At 35.2% G+C, this 17,743-nt stretch overlaps 1 long non-coding RNA gene across 2 annotated transcripts; it reads left to right on the top strand.

Moving 5' to 3' along the window:
• Nucleotides 1–905: 905 nt before the first annotated feature.
• On the top strand, nt 906–8,316 carry LOC126821686 (uncharacterized). Of its 2 annotated transcripts, XR_008788320.1 has the most exons (4): nt 906–1,113; nt 1,608–1,676; nt 4,480–4,630; nt 6,736–8,316. It is a non-coding gene; the product is annotated as an uncharacterized LOC126821686 (long non-coding RNA). The 2 variants fall into 2 exon arrangements; XR_007680443.2 differs by lacking the exon at nt 906–1,113 and having other exon boundaries at nt 1,129–1,676.
• Nucleotides 8,317–17,743: the final 9,427 nt, after the last annotated feature.

Raw genomic sequence — 17,743 nt, 5'->3', positions numbered from 1 at the left:
AATGCTACATCTAACGGATTGACCAAAACCAGTCCATCGGTTCGACCTATATAGATAAGGATTAACGTCAACTTCAACTGAGCTTGATATCGCAGATACGCATTTCTTGAAAGGCAAGTCAAGAGAGAAAAAAGAATTGTACATGTATATTTTATTACAATAATTCGCTTCTGCCACCCGATCCGCCTATTATTAGCCTGCTAGTAGTAGAGAGTTGTTAGTCATTTTTAGATGCTCGTAGCAGCGCTAAGGGTGCCTCTGCGCCTCTGGGGGTAAATTGTTAGCCGCTACAGTAACAACTAACAAGGGCAGCCTTTGTTATCTACTATAGTAGCAACTAACAAGGGCCGTATAGTTTTTATTTTCCTAATAAATAAATCGAGACTTGGAAAACTAACTTTATTCCCATTTTCTGGTTATTGACGAAATGTGGACTTATTTAATAAACAACTAAATTACTCATATTTTACTGCGGCCAAAATATTTATGAATAATACTAAAATAGGGATTAAAGATGAGATTTTGTGTAGATAATCAAGGCCCTATCCTATTTATAGGAGGAAACTGTGCGCTGTATGCATATATATTATTATTTAATGAACTTTCTTTTCAGAGGTCCCTATATTCTAATTTCGACAATTATAACATATACACTGTACATTGCATAAACTTCTCTCGAACAGTTCTGAGTCGCTTTTTGATCCACCATTTTATAATTTGCTCCCTTTACTATAGGAGTATTCTTCCCGTCTTAATGGATGTTTTGGTACATTAAAATCTGATCTTATCTATTATCTATTCCAATCGTATTTCTGACTATAGCAGTAACGATTTGTAGGCCTACTAATTTAATAAAAATAAAAAAAACCCACGTAATTTGTCCTTTCGTTTTAAATGTATCGAACGTTAAATTGTTATTCGTAATATCTCTTTTCAATGCTAAAGTATGAAAACATTTGTTAGCTATGTAAATTCATCAAATCAAAAGTTCTAGAAAGATTTGGAATATTCTGATTCTGTAACAAATGTAAATTTATATTTCGGTCATTTTTGAAAATAGTGAGTTACTAGGGATTCGTCGTGGCCTAGATTCCGATTTGACTTTTAATGGAGGTATAACCGTGGCTGTAACAGGGACTTTCTTCTTGTCAAAATTTTATATCGAATGCAGCTAAGTCAATTTATTATGTCACACAATTAATTATTATCTTTAATCCAGTCAAAAACTGGAACTATTTTGCGATATGGTTCCATTTCGAGCGGTGATCTGGTTATGCGACGCGTTTACCCGAATAATTCGCTTTCAGAATCTGATTATTCTGTTACCAATTTAATAATATAATTTAAAAAAAACAAAACTGTTTAGGATTATCTTATTTACGGAAGAGAACGTGTAATGGGTCGAATGTCTCGTCAATACAATATCAGACATTCTGAGATTAATTTGTTTTTATCGTTAGATAAATTTATCGTCTCAAGGAATGAGGCCGAAAGTTTTGAAACTGAATCAATCGGGTTGACTGAAAAAAAAAACAAAAAAAAAAAACCCTAAGCATGTCGCCACGGCCATGGCATCATTATATCTAACCTTTTATGCTTTTATGAAGTCAAAGAACACGTTGATTTGTTTCGCGACCTATACATAGGCCTACAGTATTTGTTTAAAGACCCAAACGGTAAGTATTTCATATAGTTTATTAATAATTAAATTTTTCTATACATAGCCTACTAGATCTACTTCCTCTCACAGCCAAATGTGTATAGAACCAAAACTTTGAACTTAAAAGGCCAGGCAAATTTTCTGATTTCATGTAACAATGCGTTGTTATTTATTGTTACTGTTATTAGGGCCTATTATATTAGTTATTTCTTATTATAAGGGCCTGTGTTGAAGAAATTCCCTTACTGAAAAAGAAGACAATGATGCAAAATTAGATATCATTTTTCGATTTTTACAAAATAGATTGAATGTGAAAACAGGACGAAAGCAAAAAGATAGGCAACGTATGACATATTAAATTATTGCGGCTTTAGTTTTAGTCTACTTTTAGACACTTTAGTCTTACTGAGCTGGAAGGAATTAACAGTGTGACCTGCTCTAGTAGTCATTCAGTTGTTTTGTTTCGTAACGGTCACTCACGGACAAAGTCTTCTGTCAATTCCTGTCCGTCCTTATTATTATTAAGCCACAATATGAAAATACAACTCTTTTAGCCATTACCACAGTCTCTGTCTAAGGCTATTTTGGAGTCTTTTCCTTCTATTTTCACTGTATTTCTTTGTTTGCCAAAAGGAATCATTTTCCACAACATTTGATAATAGGCTATATATTGATAATAATCTATCACCATTTTCAAGTGTTTTGAATCACAAAATTCTATTTAAAAAAAGCAAAAAATTTGATTATTATTATTTATGTACAGTTCTATGGATTGCAATTACCAGTGCTGCTTATTACTGAGCGATGTTTCGAGTAGGGAAGCCCAGTCGAAACATCGCTCAGTAATAAGCAGTAATTGTATTCCAGAGAATTGTGACCTGTATATTCCAGTTCAATTACTAAATGCGATTGAAACAATTCAGTATTTTCTTATTGAAGCTTTCCATTTGGACTGATAGGAATGGTCAAAGAATTTTGTCTGCGAGATACAGTTCTGACAGGAATTAGTCATTCAGATGGTACGATAAACAAGTTCCCCTGTACACGGCATGCACGTACCGGTAACTAAAAGAACCTTTTACAGTTTGAAATTGAAATAAGAGTAGGCGGGCAAACCAAAATTTCTTTATACATGTACTAGTACACTGCATGTCAGATATCGGTTTCATTATTCTCTGGTGTGGTTACCCCATGTCAGTGGTGCAGGACAGGGGCCTGACCAGGACAGCTGTCTAGTCATTTGGATGGGACAAAAAACAAGGTCACATGTTCACATTGGCGTGCACGTAAAAGATGCCGTGGCAGTTGGAATTGGATATATAACTTGTAAGAGTAGGTCATAGTGCAGCTGTCCGGGCAAAATTTCACTCATATCATGTACTCATCTTCATTAACCCAGGCGGAAAAGAACAGTAGGACATTAAACCCAATTTCATTTCATCTCCGTCTTCCATAGCTCGAATAATCCCATTTGGAATTTAATTCCCCAAACAACCTTCAATTGTTGTTTTCTACATTCTACACTAGTGGGATTAGTTGCAGAAAGTATGACAATAAACACCCCATTTCATTTCTTTAGTATAAATTGTCATGTAATTTTGTCCATGCTATCAGTCTATCTATCCATTTCATATAGTTTACGTTTGTGCCTTTTTAGAAATGAAATGAAATGAAATGAAATGGAGTTTAACGTCCTACTGTTCTACTCCAAACTGGGCTAATGAAGACAGGCATATGCCATACAGTGTGCTATGAGGGGAGATTTTGCCTGGACAGTGGCGCTACGGCCTACTCTTATATTGAATTCCAACTGTCAAGTGATCTTTAACGTGCACGTCAATGTGTACATGGGACCTCAGGTTTTTGTACCATCCGAACGACTAGACAGCTGTCCTTGTCAGGCCCTCCATCCTGCTTCACTGACAAGGGGAAACATGGACTGGTAACAATGAGTGAACGAAGGGAGGAGGGTGGCTGGTACATAAGTTTACCTTACATATAAAAAAGAAAAACAGTCCATGGACCCAATAACTATTCCTAAGCACATGTGTATGTCATTAGTAAGGGAAAGTGAGGTAATGTTAAATATTATGTTAATTTTGGAAATTTAATTTGTAAACAAATTAATCGCCACCCAGATTCTTTCCATAGAAAAAGCTAAGCTTATTATTACTGCACCAAGTTATTAGTAAAGGTTAGATTATCTGTACAAATTTACCAGCACACAAAGACTCTCCTTTTATATTATAGTGCGTTCAGACGTTGACATTGAACTGGATTGAATATCGTCTGAACACAAAGGTGGGACCAAATAAACCAGTTTAACAACCCCACCTGTAGCCGTCTTAAAATCTCTGGCTCCAGCTTGCTTTGGGCATGCACAGTACCGTAAACTATAGCCTGTTCCTGGCAAAATGACGACATGTGCAACAGCATTCGGTCTTAAATACCCTGCAATTTTGAACTAGTTTGAATATAAGCTTCTGAATAGGCTACCAGAAGGAAATAAACATTTTAAACCCACTTACTTTACAATTTTCTCAAGCTAAAAATAAATTTGGGGGTTAAACTGACCAGAAATAGAACAGACAGATCCAGTTTGTGGCGATTTACAACGTACAAGGACATTGATGCATCTCAGAATAGTTTCTGTAAACTATAGGCCTAAACATGCACAAGGCCTCCAATCTAATTCTGAATTGGCCTTTTGTGTAGTGAAGTGAAGGTTAACCAATGCGGTATTTTTAACTATGTTAGTGTACATGTACATGGCAGTAGCTAAATAATTTTTCACATTATGTTTTATTTATATTTTTTAGAAGTTGATTTGGAGAAAAATAAAGCTCCTTAAGCAGAGAAAAGACACAAGAATGTATTGATGTTGGATGTTTAAGTTGAAAAAATCAAACTAAAGACTTCAGCAGAAGTGAAATGATCCCAAAAAGAACTTAAGGGGGGAATATGTTTCAAGTAATTTCTTTATACTTTCTAATTATGTGCCTTCATTTCAACTTACAGATACATTATGTAAGATTTAGATAGAGAGCTAGCCATTCTTGCTATAATAGTTCGAAAATAGATAATGTAAAATGAATAATATTGAAAATTTCATTCAAATTGCTTTATTGCCAGCGAAGATATTAGAATTTGAAGTTTTGAAAAGACGTGTGCAATAATTGCATCGACCGTACTGGTTGTTCAAAGCTAAGTCTCGCTCCTCCTTTTTAAGATTAAATCAAAATATGGCTGAACTGTTCTAATCTAGCTAATATCAGAGAAATCAGATGACATCAAGAGATGATTAGTTAAACTTACATTATGCAAGAGCTAAATCTGCCTATTGCAGGTCTTTCTTTAGCCTGAAAAGTTATCTAAATTATTAATAAGATATTAATAAACTGATCCAGACCATAATCAACTCTTGATGCCATGGGATGTCTCCGATATTAAATAGATTAGAACGGTTCAGCCGTATTTCGATTTAATTTAGAATTGGAGTATCAAGGCTTAGCTTAAGTAAAGTGGTTGCAATTAATGCACACATCTTGTCAAACTTCAAAGGATCATATCTTCATTCGCAATAGAGTAATTTACAGGAAATTTCAATTTATTCATTTTACATCATCTATTTTCAAACTGTTATAGCAATAATGGCTAGCTCTTTATCTAAATCTTACATAATGTATTTTTAATTAATGTCTAATTAATAATTTAGAAAACATTTCAGGCCTAAAGAAAGACTTGCAATAGGCAGATTTAGCTCATGCATAATGTATGTTTAATGGTTGTTACTGTACAATATACTTCATAAACACCCTACAGGTCAGAATTTCTGTAAGGGTTTGGCTAGTTCGAAGAGTCACCCAACCATCACTTTGTTAACGTTCACTGTGTATTATTTTGTGAATCTTGTATTGTGAACTCTCTAAAAAAAATTATTGTCCCCCGCCTTTCGAAGAAAGCAGGGAACTATTAAAATGGGTTCGTTTGTCTGTCTGTCTGTCCGTCAGTTTGTCTGTCCGTCACACTTTTTGGGACACAATAACTCTCTTTCTAATTGAGGTAGAATATTCAAACTTGGTGACAGTGTAGGTGTTTATTAGGTCAATACCTAATAAAGATGAGTGCAAAGATGAGCATTTTCTGCTTAGGTTAAGTAGAGATAAGCAAATTGATTGAGTGATGAAGCTTGATGTATAATTTCATTACATCAATACCTTGACTATGTTCGATAATGAGCATTTTCTGCTCAGGGTAAGCAGAGCGATAAGCTATTTGATTGGCAGAGATTTTAGAACACAATAACTCTCCTTCTAATTGAGCTATAATGTTCAAACTTCTTGTAGATGTTTATTAGGTCAATGCCTTAATGGAGTTCGAAGATGAGCACTTTCTGCCTAGGGTAAGCAGAGATAAGCAATTTGATTGGTTGATGCTTTGGGACACGATAACTTTAGTTCTAATTAAGTGAGAGTGATGAAACTTGGTGTATAGTTTCATTACATCAATACCTTGACTAAGTTCGATAATGAGCATGTTCGGGGTAAGCAGAGCGATAAGCAATTTGATTGGTCGAGACTTTGGAACACAATACCTATCATTTTAATTGAGTTAGAATGTTCACACTTGCCGTAGGTGTTTAGAAGATGAGAATCTTCTACTTAGGGTAAGCAGAGATAAGCAATTTGATTGGTTGATGCTTTGGGACACGATAACTTTAGTTCTAATTATGTGAGAGCGATGAAACTCCTAATATATTAATCCAATAAACTGAAATCAAGGCCTGAAATGTATTACTAGATTGTAAAAATGGATAAGTACTGCAAAGTTTAAGCAGTACCTTGTTACAGGAGTATTTCCGGCTGCATGAACGGTCATGTCCTCTGTATTCACTTCACCTGTGTTGTCATTTTTAGATTTAATGGCATTTATATTAATATTGGAGCCCTGGAGAAGACCATCCTGGTTGATTTTCAGGTGATCTATATTGGTATTATAATTCATGCTGATCATATAATGTGATGGGTTGTGTACTGTATGTAACATAAATTATCTGATCAAATATATCATTGTAGGGAATAATGAAATCTAGAGAAGAATACCAGAAGAAAAATGGTACAGGAGAAATTTCAAGATCTAGATTGGTAAAATGCTTTCTAGATGGAGCTTAGTAAATGCATTTCAAGATTGAGCTTATTAAAAATTGAATTCTAGAAATAGAAACCTTTGATTACCGTGCACCACAAGCTTTTGCTTACGATAATGTCGAATCATTTTGGTGTTGCAGAAATTGCAAAAGAGTGGATGGCGTCATATCTACAAAACAGGAGTTTTCATGTAAAAGTTAAGAATGATTTCTCCGATGTAAAACATGTAAATTTTTCAGTTCCACAAGGTAGCATCAATGGTCCGATCTACTTTATCTGCTATACCAGTACACTAGCATCCTGCATCAGACACAATCAAACATTAGTTGGCTACGCCGATGACCACAGCTTGTATGACAGTTTTAAAGCCGGAGATCTTGATGCAGAATCTCATATTGCTTCCCGCGTATCAGAGTCCTTAGACGACGTTAAAATCTGGATGCTGCATAATCGACTAAAGATGAACGACGAAAAAACTGAGGTTATTATCTTCGGTGGTAGCCGTTAGCTCCACAAGTCTACCATCCACGAATTAAGAGTTGGGGATTCTGTAGTTGGGTCTTCATCCCGTGTTAAATTCCTGGGGATGCATTTGGACGAAAACTTAAACTTAAAGAGTCATTTTGCCCAGAAGACTTGTTGTGCTGCTTCGGCAATGTTCAACTTGCGGAAATTGAGTCCGTTTCTTTCGCGAGAATCATCTCTTCAAATTGCCAGTTCTTTAGTTTTCTCCCATATGGATTACAGAAATAGTCTGCTCTGTGGTTTGCCAGCAACTACTCTTCAACCTCTCCAACGAATTCAAAATTTTACTGCAAAGCTAATTCTTGGTGTTAATTACGGCCATAGCTCGACTGGTGCTCTGAAAGAACTTCATATATTGCCAGTTGAAGTCCGATGCCAATTCAAGCTACTGGTACTGGTGTATAAGTGTCTCCACAACCTTGCCCCTGTCTACCTTTCTGAATTATTGCAGTCCCAAACTTCATCATGCAATATGAGATCGTCATCAAAAAACATTTATACCCAAGACAAAAAGTAAAACATTTGCAGACAGATCGTTCAGTGTGCTAGGACCGCAGCTCTGGAATACCCTTCCAGAAAGTGTGAAACAATGTCAAAACTGTAACGGATTTTAAAAAGAAACTCAAAACATATTTTTTTCGTAAAGCATTTCTTTAACGTTTGTGTAAGACTTTGTGAAGCGCCATTGAATGCATGGCAGTAATGTGCACTATATCAAATGTAATATGTTATGTTATGTTATGTTATTACATCGTTTCTTCACAGACAGTTGAGTTGATGATAATGTAACAATAAAGAACTTTTTTCATTGGATCTTATTATTTCATTACAAATTTTGAATGTAAATACATGTAACATTTTGTTTTATATTTTGAAATATTGTATATATTATGGAAAATTGTGATAATTGTTTATTAATTTTGAAATATCTAGACTGTGATTTGGTTTTAATTCATGCATATGTAACGTAATCATTATTGATTAAACTTTGTGAAATAATTAGATCAGTTTTTTACGCCCACATTTTGATGTGGACGTATATTGTTGTCGTCCCTGTCTGTCTGTCCGTCCACGATTTGTTTTTGGGTGGACACGCTACAGGTCACAATTTTAATATAGGTTTATTGTCCAAAGATGTCTGTTTCTTTCGATATTGACATGTATCGGACTGTAACTTTATGGATTATGGCCCCTGATTGTACAAAAAATCACGTTTTTAGCTTGTGGACACTCCAGAGGTCACAAGTCTTATCCGATTTTGATGAAACTTAAAACGTATGTTTACAACCCAAACATCTCGGTTTCTTTCGAAACTATTCAAATATATCATGGTTACACCCTAATGATGGTTGAATTCGAATTTCGTGAAAATGGACGCTCCTTGTGCGATAATAGTGGAAAAGTATGTAATGTTTTAAAGAGGTCACAGTTTTTATCCGATATTGATGAAACTTAAATAATATGTTTATATCCAAAGGATCTCTGTTCCAGTAGATATTCACATATATCGAACCATAGCTTCCTGAATTATGTCCCCTGATTGTACAAAAAACACGTTTTTAGCTTGTGGACCCTCTTGAGGTCATAAAGACGCTCTAAAGGCTAAAGTTATAATCCAATTGACTTATACAAGAGGGGGGTTGGATGGCCGAATGGTTAGCATGTGCCCGCTGTATCAGAAAGCCTGTCATTGAGTCAACTGGGGTGGTTTCGAATCCCCGGTCGTACGTGACAAGGAGTAGAGTCGCCTGTCCAACCTTGTTGGTTTTCTTCGGGTCCTCCGATTTCCCCCCACTGCTAAAGACCCCTATGCGCAAGTGAATTATTGAAATAAAATTAAACCATGTTAGTCCCGAAATGACCTAGTTTGTGTCGAGTGGACGTTTAACCCCATTTCTCTCTCTCTCTCTCTTATACAAGATGTAAGTGTTATGGCCATCAGACGAAAAAAACCCATTGATTTTCAGTGACTACCAATAATTACTGGCAGAGTTATAGCCCTCACTGACATTGAAACATATTGTGGACTCTCTACAGGCTAATTACTTTATTACTTATTAATAGGTTGTTTCTTTTGATCAGCTTTTGTGTCATTTTGATGTTTCCACCTGCAAAACAACAAATATGACCCATACGGACTTCTCCGAAGACAAAGGTGCTGTGGGCGCATGTTTAGTTGCCAGTCAACCTATCTTTTGATAAACTTGAGACAAGTTTGCAATCAGCATGAGGCAATTAGCTACAATTAAATGTATAGTTAAACACACAGTTTAACGCTACAATTGATATAGTAATTCTATCACAATAGTGAAGACTGGACCACTAAAGTAGTTACTTTGTGGTAATGCGATTTACATTTTCAAAGCGGTGTTTCTTATAATTCGAAAGCCGCCATGACACCGGCCAGATGAAATAAGTTCGGTAGGCGAAAAATTACTCGTAGCAGTTTGGTTTCATATCATATAATTATGCGGTAAGGCTTCACCTTTATTTCAATGGGAATTGGTTTATTATATGTTAAGCTATGTACAGTACAGTTTTGGGCCAGTTTATGTATAAATTAAGGGAGCTGTAGGTCAGTAACCTTTTTGTAGTCATTTGACTAAAAAACTTACGCAAAGGAACTCCGCAGGACGAGCTACTACTGTGGCTGGAGTAAGGCGGAAGACATCAGTAGTGGAACCATCTCTACCCAACCAGTAGCCTAGTGGGTTTTCGTCGGGTTCTCCATATTGACTGACTGAGATACACATAACTACCGGTAACATCGATCGCACAAAAAGGTTACGGAATATGCGTTGGGAGGATTACAAAATGAAATGCGGTTTTACGTCCTACTTTTCTGCACCAACTGCAGGTGATACTGAAGACGAGCATACGACATGCATTGTGCTATGTGGGAAATTTTATCCGGATATCAAATCACACGGCCTACTCTTTTTCAACAACTCAACTGTCAATCAAGGGTTCTTTTACTTGATTACCAACGTGTAAGGCTAGACACTGTCTGCATCACTGACAAGTGGAAACCGCGATTGGAAATCCCAAGAAACTTCCTCGGCCAGCACCTAGATCGGATACCCTGATTAATGAACCAGCGTCTTACACCGTGGCTCGTTGGGAGGATTACGTCTCCTCACCCACAAACGTATAAATGCATAATTATATGACGGATTTATCATGTTCTTTGGCGTGAATGTGTGTGAATTTCACAAAATGGTATATCTATACTTACACAATTCGAGAGTCGGCCGTCGTAACCCTAAAATACCGTGCACAAATGCATGTAATACGCATTTAGGGTGTGTGCCGATTACAAAATTGCCATGTTAAACGCGTAAGGTGTGTGGGGATAATATAATTGCCATAATATATTAACTGGCTGCTACAGTTATCTTGTTTGGTGTAAGTTTTCCATACCGATCGATCTGTTATTCCCCAAAAAACCCAAATCATGGGCGCAAATATATGTACTACACATAGGACGTGTGCCTGCCACAATTACTTTAATTTGTGTGAATTTTCCATACCGATCCATCTGTACTTGACATATTACTATATTAATGTCGGCCATAGTAATCCTGATAATAATAATAATGATATCGTTTATTTGTAAAGCGCGTTAATACAGAACAAAAACAGTTTCTAAGGCGCTGTTGGTTATATTCACTGATTATTTACAGATCAGGGTTTTGAAACAAGAATGTTTTGAGTTGAGATTTAAAATGGCCCACAGAGGGTAATTGTTTCATTGACTGTGGTAGTCATTCCAAAGAAAAGGGCTAGTATAAGAAAGGGTACGTTTTCCAAGTTGTAAGTTAATAGCTGGAGATTTTAGAATATGTTTTTTCTGAGAACGAAGATTTCTGCTGGTGGTATAGGGTTCTACAAGACTTTTTATATGAGATGGAGCTTGGCCGTTTAACGCTTTGCAGATAAAGAGGAGTAAATTGAACTTAATTCTTTGCTGAATTGGGAACCAATGTAGAGATTGCAATACCGTGGAGATGTGTTGCTATTTCTAGTTTTAGTGAGGCACCGAGCTGCTGAATTTTGAACATGACGTAGTTTGTTAATCTGATAGTCTGGTAAGCCGTATAGTAAACCATTTTGGTAACCTAGTTTAGTTGAGATGTATGCGTGAATGAGTTCTCCTTTATTTACATAAATGGGATAGCGTTGGATCTTTCAAATTCGATGTATATGATAGAAGGTGGTGGAGCAAATACTTTGTATGTGATCGTTCAACGATTGGTTCGAGTCTAATACAGCACCAATATTTCGAGAGTTATAGAATCCTGTTGGATTTCTTTAATAATGGTTTAACAATGGCTTTTCCATTAAATATTAATGTCTGTTACAATTATTTTAATTTGTGTAAATTTTCCATATCGATCAATCTGTACATGACATATACTAAGCAGCAAACGAAACGTCGGGTTGGTATGTTAATCTGAATAGACGCATTGCATAAAATATGTCAAATGTTTTTATTATTTGTGACCACATCTCCAACCTTACCTGAGCAATAAGGCTCCTTCTCAAACACGGAATTGAACCCAGGAAATATTCTCAAAAACGCAACCTGACTTCTGAGATGGTAATGTGTTCTCCATGATTTTCAAGTAACTCATGCTGCACGTGCTGTTCACCGGGACCAGTCCTATAAAATGCACCCCATACCTGGTTGAATCATTCACACTACAACGTCAGCAGCATGCCACGACTCACGACAGCTCAGAGGGACCAGGCGCTTGGAAGACTCGACGCTCGCCACACTGCCCAAGCCGTTGCCAATCACTTACAGGTCAATGTTCGGACCATCTACAGGCTTCAGCAACGCTTTCGAGTCACCAACACCACGGATGATCGCCCCCCGAACTGGTAGACCACGGGTTACAAGGCCTAAAGACTGCCATGTTCTGCGACAGCAATTGTAGAATCCCTTCACACAGGCGTCTGAGACAGCACGTCAGACAGTGGGAACACACGGAAGACCCATTAGTACCGATACAGTGCGCCGACGTCTTAACAGAGAGAACATCCATTGCCGTAGACCTTACCGTGGACCGATCCCCATCCAACGCCATCGACGTGAACGTCTACAGTTTACCCAACAACACCAGAACTGGTGAGACAGACAGTGGAGAACGATTTTTTTTAACAGATAAGAGTAGGTATTGCTATCAACTGCGGATGGCAGGACAAGAATATGCCGTTGAGGTGGCCAGTGTTATTCTGACCAATGTGTCATGTGTCATGCTTTGATCCATTTAGTAAGTCGTTTTCTAGAATGATTTAATTAAAGTGCCTCTCTGATTTTGAAATCGTGCTGACATTTATCAAATTGCCATTGAATATTAATTGTCTGCTACAATTATTTTAATTTATGTGAATTTTTCATATCTATTTTCCTTCAAAATAGCAAGTTTTCTCAATTTATGAAGAATTACAACAAGAAATATAATATCGACATCCTTTTATTAATCAATCAATAAATTATAGCTGATAAAATGAACAAATTATTCACACCATAATTGATAAAATGACAATAAACTATCTACAATATAGTTAACAAAATAAAATCGCCAATAAATCAATCACACTATAGTTGATAAAATAAACAATATATTAATTTCACTACAGTTGTTAAAATGAGCAAAATAAATTATTTTCACTTTAGTTGATAAAATGAGCAAATCATTATTCACAGTATAATCAATAAAATGAGAAATAAATTATTCACACTATAGTTCATATGAACAATAAGTTATTTTAACTAATGAGCAATACGCCATGTACACTATAGTTGATTAAATGAAAAAATTATACATACAGTCAATAAGCTGATAAACACTTCATAACACTGAATAAACTATGTATCAATGCACTCAATATGTTTATAACCCTTTATCAATACAGTCAATATTGTGATCAACAAAATTTAACAATACACTTGATACACTATAGTTGATAAAATGAACATATTATTCACACTATAGTTAAGAAAATAAACATAAAATTATTTACAGTAATATTGATAAAAGTTTGTAATAAGCTGATAAACAAACATTTCTTAACACTTAATAAATTTTATCATCCAAATACATTCTACAGTAGATATCGCTTGTGTGATATATTTCATAATCTACTGCGATATCTCCTAAGGAGATATCGCTTTACATGAATTTGATTGGTCAGTTGAAAAGGAACTACTTTTTTTATTTTCAAAGAACAGTTCATTTCTTATTAAACGTAACTTTTTTTTTTATTAAAAATGAACTATTGTTATTCAATAGACCTTGATGGAAACACTGGGTCAATATAAAAGACTTTGCAATGGTTGAATTGCTGTCAAAAATGATGTATCACTACGCCGTAATGTTCAGTAAAAGTGAAATCTACAGCAAAGAATTATATTTATCTATTTGTGGATGTAAGAAGGGATTGGGTGATACATTAAATCATCTACTCGTCTTTTTTTATATCAAAAAATATCAACACTCGTTGATAAAGTAAAAAAAACTCGGCAGAGCCTTGTTTTTTGTTACCTTATTAACTTGTGTCGGTGGAGTTAACGCCTGTCAATCAAACGATCGGCCATTCTCTGAGATGGCGAAGAGAGAGTTGACGCCTATTTCTAGTCAAAAATTACAATGGTGATAACTTTGTTCAGAATAAAGTAATTTGACTGAAATTTTCAATATAGTCCTCTTTCATCATCTATTTTTGGACTTTTACTGCAAGAATGGCCAACTCTCTATTAAAATCTCCCATAATGTATCTTTAAGACACATAATTTTAAAAGAAGGGATTGGGTGATAAATTAAATAAAATCACCTACTCGTCTTTTTTTATATCAAAAAATATCAACACTCGTTGATAAAGTAAAAAAAAACTCGGCAGAGCCTTGTTTTTTGTTACTTTATCAACTTGTGTTGATATTTTTTGATATTAAAAAAGACTGATAAGAGATTCTCTATATGTATCAATGCACTCAACAAGTTTATAACACTTTATCTAATGCAGTCAATATGGTGATCAACAAAAGTTATCAATACAATCGATAAGTTGATAAAAAATTATTTTTCAGTACACTAAATATGTTTTTTCACCCAATTCTTTATCAATAGCCTACACTCAATATGTTGATAAACAGTACACTCAATATGTTGATAAACAGACTATTTATCAATACACTCGGTAAATGAACTATTAGTCAACACATGTACACATTCTATATCTTTATCATTATCTCCGTCATCATCATCTTCATAATAGTCAAACAAAGTGCTTTCTGTGAAATCATCCGCAAGAACAATTTTCCGAACATGTTTTATATTTTTGCATATTATCACTTTAGGCATTAAACAAACCTGTTCTGTTTGTAAACTGTGAGACAATGTTGAGGCATTAGCAGCTCCTTCAGATTTCTAGTAATCAGTTAATTTGTCCAGTTGAAGTAGCTCTTCTTCTCGGAGTGTATCATAGTAATAATTTATTAACGGGTGTAGAGAATTAGATGTTACACTGTATTCAAATGTATCTGTTTTTTGCTGAAGATTTCCCTTATGGTATTTGTTGTGTTGTTAGGTAAGTTTAGTGATCTTTAGTTAATACTGATTTTCTTCAGTTGCCTTCCAGCCTTGACTCCTGTAAAAAACAAATAGTATTTTTGAAGAAAAAGTAAGTAAGATAATAATAACCAAGGTGTGTATTAAGATAAAAGATAAGGTACCAAATATATGAGAACTGAGGGTATTAAGTGATCATTTAGCATTTCAAAGCAGGACGACAGGATTTCAACTAAACAGGACGATAGGATTTCAAAGAACTTAAAAAATATTTTAACATACATTATGCACGAGCTAAATCTGATTATTACAAGTCTTTATTTAGACTTCAGATGTCATAGAAATTATAAATTAGATCTTTATTTATACAACAAGCACAAAATCAACTCTGTAGACCCACGGATGGCTTGGATTTAAACAGGATTTCATTGATTGATTAAATTTTTAAATGGCGTCGTAAGCGGAGATTAAATTTTTAAATGGCGTCGTAAGCGGAGATTAACCGTTAAGTTGACGTCATACTCCCGGAAATTTAAGATCGAGGCTAAATGATAGAGTGTACGAAGCTAGGCCGCTGTTGAGCGATGCCGCATGTCAGTCAATGTGATTGAAAGTTCGATATATACAGCTATAATTATCCTCATTTTTTGGTTCATTCTTTTCAAACTTTCGCTTCTTATATATATATTAAAAGTCTTATTTTTAATTTGTAGTAAAAATAAATGTGATACGAATTGAATTGTGCAACCCCATCTCAAACCGAATAGGCTAACGGTACCACAGTCATTGAAAATGTTACTTGATAATCAAGATTATGTAGGTGGAGTTAACGCCTGTCAATCAAACGATCGGCCATTCTCGGAGACGGCGAAGAAAGAGTTGACGCCTATTTCTAGTCAAAAATTACAATGGTGATAACTTTGTTCAGAATAAAGTAATTTGACTGAAATTTTCAATATAGTCCTCTTTCATCATCTATTTTTGGACTTTTACAGCAAGAATGGCCAACTCTCTATTAAAATCTCCCATAATGTATCTTTAAGACACATAATTTTAAAAGTATTATTTTGCTCAGTGAATTGCTCAGCGATACTGATACCCATTTAATCTATTCCTTACTTGTCACTGTGGTGACTAGCTTTGTGATCGTCATTCTACTACAGCTAGGCCTATTCACTTTTGGTCCTACTTTGTTTAATTGAATGTGGTTGTAAGCATTCTAGTTAATTCATGGCTTGGAATAGGCCCAGTTACTGGATCCCACAGAAAATTGTTACCTAGGCTGTGAACTGTGTGATGACCCAATTACTGGGGCCACGTGTATTGAAAAGATTAAAGATACATTATTGTCATTATGCAAGATATAGATAAAGAGCAGGCCGTTCTTATTATAATAGTTTGAAAATAGATAATGCAAAATGAATATATTGAAAATTTCGTTCAAATTACTCTATTGCAAGCAAAGATATTAGCCTTTGAAGGTTTGACAAGACATGTACAATAATTGCAACCACCGTACCGTACTGGTTGTTCGAAGCTAAGTCTCGCTCCTTCATTTCTAAATTAAATCAAAATATGGCTGAACCGTTCTAATCTAGTTAATATCAGAGATATCCGATGGTATCAAGAGTTGATTTTATGCTTGTCATGTAAATAAATGTCTAATTAATAGTTTATATAATATAACATTTCAGGTCTAAAGAAAAACCTGCAATAGGCAGATTGAGCTCTTGAATAACGTATGTTTAAGTGATTAATTCTTTGCAACATACAGAATTTTCAATATTGAGACTGATGAAGGTGCGAACCTGAAGCATTGCTTTCCTCCATTGATAATTTTTTTACCTCATCTTTTGACAAATCTAAAATAAATACATTACAGGAGTATTACGATATGAAGAATCCATCATGCCCAATGATAGTGTTATGGACCAGACAAAACAGACATGTAACTAAATTTTGGGTGGAGTAACCATTACTGGTGCCATCTTACAGCAGATGGGAACAAATAAAATCTGACCTGTCAAGCATACATTAAACATGTACTATTAGTAAAGAACTACACGATTTTAAAAAACACAAGAAATATCTGTAGTCCTGATGTAGGATGAAAGGATTATAGTAATGTTGTAAACACAAAAAAAACTGTAATCCGTAAGCATATTGAAGAAAAAAAACAATTAAAGATTTTGAACAAGGAATAATTTGAAAATTTCAGTAAAATTACTGCATTCAGTGTAGTCTCTATTTTCATTGCTACTGTTTGTTACGATATACACAAAGTCTTGTACATCCATTTTTAAATTAGATTATTAAATGGCAATTCCGTTTCAATCTGTTCATAATCACAAGGTTGATTATGGGCTTTATTCTGACGTGGTTTCATCTTGTCAGTGGTGCAGGACGAAGGGGGAGGCCTGACAAGGACAACTGTCTAGTCATTCAGATGAGATGAAAAACCGAGGTCCTGTTTATACATTGGCTTGCACGTAAAAGATTCCTTGGCAGTTGGAATTCGATATAAGAGTAGGCCATAGTGCCGCTGCCCGGGCAAAATTTCCCTCAAAGCACCCTGTATGGCCTATGCCCTTGTACATTAGCCCAGTATAGGAGAAAAACAATAGAACGTTAAACCCCAATTCATTTCATTTTTGATTATGTGATCAAGGACCGTAACTCTGGCAGTAATTATCAGAAATCGTTGAAAATTAAGACTTCTTCGTCTCATGACCTGCAATGAAATGAAATGGGGTTTAAAGTCCTATATCATGTATCATGACCTTAAACACTATAAATTCAATGTCAATACGATAATAAGGACCATAACTTTCACTGAA

Source organism: Patella vulgata, chromosome 5, assembly GCF_932274485.2.
Source record: "Patella vulgata chromosome 5, xgPatVulg1.2, whole genome shotgun sequence".
Classification (NCBI taxonomy): domain Eukaryota; kingdom Metazoa; phylum Mollusca; class Gastropoda; family Patellidae; genus Patella; species Patella vulgata.
Note: the sequence above shows the minus strand (reverse complement) of the source record. Positions and strands in the feature narration are given on the sequence as shown.